Source organism: Chelonoidis abingdonii, chromosome 3 (assembly GCF_003597395.2).
Source record: "Chelonoidis abingdonii isolate Lonesome George chromosome 3, CheloAbing_2.0, whole genome shotgun sequence".
Lineage (NCBI taxonomy): Eukaryota > Metazoa > Chordata > Testudines > Testudinidae > Chelonoidis > Chelonoidis abingdonii.
This window is the reverse complement of record NC_133771.1, coordinates 197,169,112-197,175,111: the sequence shown is the minus strand read 5'-3', so window position 1 is coordinate 197,175,111 and position 6,000 is coordinate 197,169,112. Positions and strand designations below refer to the sequence as shown.

At 45.7% G+C, this 6,000-nt stretch overlaps 1 long non-coding RNA gene across 1 annotated transcript in view; it reads right to left on the bottom strand.

The window, feature by feature from the left end:
* Positions 1-3,172: 3,172 nt before the first annotated feature.
* LOC142046618 (uncharacterized) overlaps positions 3,173-6,000 on the bottom strand; it is a 59,041-nt gene continuing 56,213 nt past the window's right edge. Inside the window, exons 2-3 of the long non-coding RNA XR_012655636.1 lie at positions 4,475-4,673; positions 3,173-3,255 (exon numbers count right to left, since the gene is read on the bottom strand). This is a non-coding gene — a long non-coding RNA (uncharacterized LOC142046618). The remainder of the gene's footprint in view (positions 3,256-4,474; positions 4,674-6,000) is intronic.

Genomic DNA, 6,000 nt, shown 5'->3' with positions numbered 1-6,000 from the left:
ACTTGGGAATGTTAACTCTGAAGCCTATGCCAGAATGAAAAGTCAAGATTTAACTTTCAACGAAATCAAAGTAAAATGCAAGAGAGGGGAATCATTTACTAGAAATTATGTCAGGAGCATAGGAGCTGGAGTAGCTAAGTATTCCCAGTGGCTAGACTGGAGAAGTTGTCCTCAGAAAAGACTGATGCAACTAACTTCATATAGAGTCTGTTTTGTTTAAAGGCTGCAAATCTTGCTAGACCAGGAAAGTACACTGGTCCATAATGGAGACACCCTATACTGGGGTAAAATGCAGCTTGCCCTATTTGTAACTACCTGGGAGCTTACGGGGGTAACCAACAGTAGGGAAATCTACATCTTTTGAGGGCTTGCACTGTTAAGCTATATCGCAAGAGCTAACAAGTCAAAAGTTCGCGGGGCTTTTCCTGTTTATCTGCCCGCTGCATCCGAGTTCAGATTGCTGTCCAGAGCGGTCAGTGGTGCACTGTGGGATACCGCCCGGAGGCCAATAACATCGATTTCCGTCCACACTAACCGTAATCCGATATGTTAATATCGAATTTAGCGCTACTCCTCATCGGGAAGGAGTACAGAAATCGATTTAAAGAACCCTTTATATCGATATAAAGGGCATTGTAGTGTGGACAGGTACAGCGTTAAATCGATTTAACGCTCTTTAAATCGATTTAAATGCGTAGTGTAGACCAGGCCAGTCTGAGCTCAGGCCCTTCAGCAGGGGCTGAGCATGTAAGGCAACCACTGTAGGTGGTCACCTTAGGCAAAGGAAGGTGGGGAGTCTGTGTTCCAGCCCAGGGCCCGAGCAGTGGTCAACGCCACTGACGGTCAGTGGGGGATCCTGACCGAAACACACTGACATGGGCTCAGGCGAGTCTGCAGCCAGACAGGAGTCGGCTGCCCCCAGGCCACTTCCAACCCCCTCCCTCCCTGGGTACCTGCCCTTCGCCGGCGTCGTCCGGGGGGGTCCCAAACCATGGGTTCCTCAGCAGGCTCGGCGGCGGGAGGTCCGGTTCAGTCCTCAGGGTACCGGGGTTCGGGTGATCCTGTCCAGTCCTCCACAGGTCGAGCGTCAGAGGGCTCCGCCGGCTGCTCTGGGTACTGGCCCCAGGGGAGGTCAGGCCAGTACCCCTCCGGATACCAGGCGCGGGGTAAGCCGGGCCCAGCAGGAGCTCAGGCCTCAGTGTCTGCCTTCTCTGGCAGCCTCCTCCTAACTGAGGGCTGGGGCTGGGCTATTATACTTCCTGTCCCGCCCCTTGACTTCCTGGGGGTGGGGACAGGCAGAGGGGGCCTTGAACTTCCGGTCCCTCCCCTTGACTTCCGGGGGGTGGGGATAGGCGGCCAGGCCTTCGCCCGGGGCCACAGGTTTTCTGGCCTATTCCCTTCAGGAGCGTGGGGGAAGGGGGCCCCCTCGCTACAAAACACTTGTAAATTTCTGTCTTGTCTAGTTTGTTCTCAGATTCTTAAAACTGGCACATAACTGGCTTGGTTGATGCTTTCTCTGTCTTTCTGTGTTTTCCATATTTCAGTCAGGTTTAGGGTTTGATTCTTGTTCCGTTGCCATATTTTCATGCTACAAGTCTGCTCTGGATAAGAAGTCAGTTATGTATATTTCAGTCTTTCTTGTAGTGTATGTCTAAGTTACAACTGCAGTTTCAGTAGCATGGGCTGAAGGAAGTTTGGGGCCATTAGCAAACAATGGCTTTTAAAAATGTTGTGCAGCAGTTAATGGTCATTTTCTACTTGAATGGCTTCCCATCCTTGAACATATTTGTTAAATTTTTCACATGCAAACACAGCTATAAGACATTCCTTTTAAACTTGAGCATATCTTTGTTCTGTTGGTAATAGGGACCTTGACACGAAGCTACCAGCTCTCTCTTTTGTAGGAATGATTCTCCCAGTCCCATCTCTTATTTATTTTTAGATGTACTTCCTTGGCTCTTTCTAGCAGGCAGATGAGGTTGTGGTTGTGATCTGCCAAAGTTTCTGCCATGCTGTCACTGTGTCTGTGCACCAGAATGTCATCATCTATGATGCTGTTCCCTTCAAGTCCTGCTAGTATGTTTGGCTGGCAGTATTGATATATTTCCACCACAAGTTTGAGTCCAAACAGCATTCTCAACCATCAGTATCTACCTGCTGGTGTCCAGAATGTGGTGAAGTAGCTGCTTTCCTTATCCAGGAACACTTGCCAATATCTGTCTTTGGCATCAAGTACTGAGAATATTTTTGCTTTTGCCAAGTCAGGTAATATTTCTTCAGGCACTTGATAGTGAGCTCTCTTTTTAGTGCTTTCTTTAATTGCTTGGGTCCTCAAAAATGTGCAGCTTGCCTGGCTTCTCACTAGCTACCATGCTGCTTATCTAGCTTGTGGGCTCTGTGACATTAGCAATGATGCCTTCTTTTTCCATTTGCTTTATTGCTCCCATTATTTTTTTCTCATAATGCCATGGGTACTCTGTGAGGCAGGTGTTGTACTGGCTGGATTGTTTTATCTATTTCCAGATGCAATATGCCTACAAGATATCCCAGTCCTTCAAAATGTCTCAGTAATCTTTTTATCAGCTTTGCTGCTGGGATGCCACTGTGCATTGTCTGCTCTGCTTTTGTTTTCCTTATGTGTCTAATTTATGGTGTTCATCACTATAGTATCTGAATGCATCACAAACATTCATGAATTTATCTTTGCAACACCCCACTGAGGTGAGGGGGTGCTATTATCTCTATTTTACAGATGGGGAGGTGAGGCACAGAGAAATTAAGGTCAAAAGTAGCCACTCATTTTGGATGTTCAATCTGAGGTGCTTAGGACCTGATTTTTCAGAGTATGTAGTACTTTATATGTGCAAAGCACATTGACTTCAATTGCAGTTGTGAGTGCTCAAGCAGTTCTGCAAATCAGACTCTTGGGTCTCAAGTCACGCACCCAGAAAAATGAGGAACATACAATTTGTGACCACGTCTGTAATGCTGTGACTTTAATTGACTTGTCTAGCATCATGTGGGAACTCTGCGGCATACACGAGGATAGAAACCAGTTCTTCAGGGTAGCATTCAACTGCCTTAACCAGGAGACCATCCTTTCTCTTTCTGCCAGCCCCTGCCTTGTTCCCTACATACTTTCCTACTTCTGTAACACATAAGGCAGGGATCGTACAGTCAACAGTCTGCTTTACTACACAACACTGATTCATCCCCAGAGCAGATCCATCCTGGCCACGGAATGAGACAGGAGTCCTGTGGAAAAAATAGTATATGATAATGTAATTAAAAATTATGTCATAATGTATACACACAAGGGAGCCAAATTGCAATTGCACAGGCAACCTTAATTCTGGCATTTCCTAACTTTTGAGTACTTGACTTTGTAATCTCAATAATGTTCTTTTAATGTAGCTTTTGTATGTGTAATTTCCTAGGTTTTTAAAAAAAGAAACTAAAAACAACAAACATTTTATTATGTTGCATTATATTGACACCCACATGGTTCATCAGCAAGTTTGGAGCCTTTAGATCCACCACACCAGGGGTTCCCAAACTTAGTTCATGGCTTGTTCAGGGTAAGCTCCTGGCGGGCTGCAAGATGCTTTGTCTACCTGAGTGTCTACAAGTAGGGCCGCTCACAGCTCCCAGTGGCCGTGGTTCGCTGTTCCCAGCCAAAGGGAGCTACCAGCCCTTCCTATTTTGACCCTTATGCAGGACATTTTCTGTTATAACATTTTTTTTCCCCAGTACCCAGAGGTTGAATTTTCTTTGTTGTCTCTGTTTTGTAATTTTTGCATTTCCTTTTGAATTAGTTGTGGTGTACTTTTACTTGTATTTTCATGCTTTTTTTGTGTTACTTGGTGAATTCTCTGTATCTGTGCCACTTATTCTCTGCAGCTGATGTGAGCTTTTTCTCTGGTTTTGCCATCTATAGCACTTGGTAGTTAGTGTGGGCTCCCTGAGCATTCTCCTTCGAGTTCCTGCATCTTTCATCCCAGTTACTAGCCTAGCCTGAATTAGTTCATCTGTTAAGATTTGATATTAATGAGTCAGTCACTTTGCACCATTTGGCAATATACTGATCTACTATTTCTCCAGATTCAGATTACACTTGTTGAAAACAGACCTTTCATACATGGCATTTTTTGTGGGTTGAAAATGCTTATGGAGCACTTCTGTGATTTTACACGAGTCTTCCTGGTCTGCTGCTGACCTAGCCAGATGCTGCTGGAGCTCACGGCAGCCCTTGCCAATTACAGCTAATACCATGGCTGCTCTTATTTTGCTTTCCTTTTTATTCATTCCTGTTGCAATGTTGTAGTTTTCCCACTGTGTTCTAAGGAACATCCAAGTGCTAAACACACCCCGTTTCGTGCCCATCTGCTTGGGGATAGGGATCAGAGATCATGCTGCCATGATTATTGTGTCCCCTGTCTTCCTCCCCCCACTCTTTGTTTCTGATTTCACATACCTTCAGGAGCTGACTCACTTCCGATGCCATATTCTGTGTGTGAGTGTAACCTACTGGTGAGTGTGTGTTCCAAGTTGTCCTCAAAGCTGATCATGGAGCTTGGCTCTTTTGCTCAGGATGTAGCAGCTCATGCTTTGAGCTCTGGAGGATCCTGCTTCAGACTTTGGTGTGTTGGCCAAGAGAGCAGCCATTACGTGAGCTTAAAAGGAAAAAGTCAGGACAGTGAAACATTCAGGTTTTAGTCCTTCCTCCACATTTACAGCCCTCTCTCATCAAGCACTTCCTGAAAATGAGCTCTCTTAATTTCTAAATATGACCTTATACATAATAATACTGTTGTAACACCCTCATTGAGAAGCTATCTATCGTAACACAGCTGCTTGCCTAAAGAAGGGGTAAGGGATTGACTCTTCTCCTCCCTGACCTCATATGAGCTGTTGATAATGGGCCATTCAATTGCAGTGGTGAGACCAGAAGGCAACAAAATGAGCTGGAATTTGTTTCCAAGGAGGGGACTTCACTGCCCACATAAAAGGCCCAGGTAGGTCTCTGACCTTCCTGTCCCAGCAGATCACATATCCTATGTGCTGATATCTGGGAATGCAAGGGGTTTTCTATCCAGGTACATAGTAGGCGGTTGAGACCTTTTGCTGGTAGCTTTGTTGAGGACTCTAATAGGGATATAGTAGCCCTTTAAGACTGAGAAGAGAAGTCCCTGGGGCCATACTCCCCTATGCCAGGGGTTATATTGCAAAAACAGAGCCCAGGGGCACAAGTAACAACCCCTCAGCCCATTAAATAGTCCCAGGGTGGCAGTTTGTAGTTTGAGAGAGAGACCAAGCTTCTGACTCTCTCTAAGGCCCAGGACTGGAGCCCTGACATGTGGGTAGCACAAGACTCCTCTCTCATTCAGAAGGATTCCCTGGAAATACAGTTCAAGGTGCTATTGGAATTTCTAGGCCTTCACAGCAAGGTATGTTGGGAAGAAGGGCAGGATATAAGCATCCTCTTCTCATGTAATGGGGGGATTATGAAGGAAGTGGGAGCTGTTGGTAGCCTCATCCACAGCCAGGGCTTTTACCTAGCTTTCGATAACCTGACTTCTGTTGAAAATCTGGTTCCCACCTGGGAATACTGAGGAAGAAGAATCCATGGGGGAGGGCCCATCTTTAAAACAACAACAACAAAAACAACAAAAAACCTCCCTACATGTGGCCTCCTGTGACCACTGGTGTCCAGGGACCCTTCCAGCTGATGGCAAACAAAATTGGTAAGACGGGCCTACCATCTATCCTATTATGTTCAAGGTTTAAATGCTTGTCTTTTTATCTGAGCACAAGTCCCCCCCCCCCACTTCACTGTGTGCCATATCAGCAAGATAGAAAGGAAGAAGTGCATTATCCTCAGTTCTAAAACTTGTTGCGGGGGGTGGGACGCGAGATTTCCAGATGCAGGTTAACATACTTTGACTACTGTTTGCCAGAGCCGATTCATTACACCTGGCTCTGCATTAAAAAAGCAACATT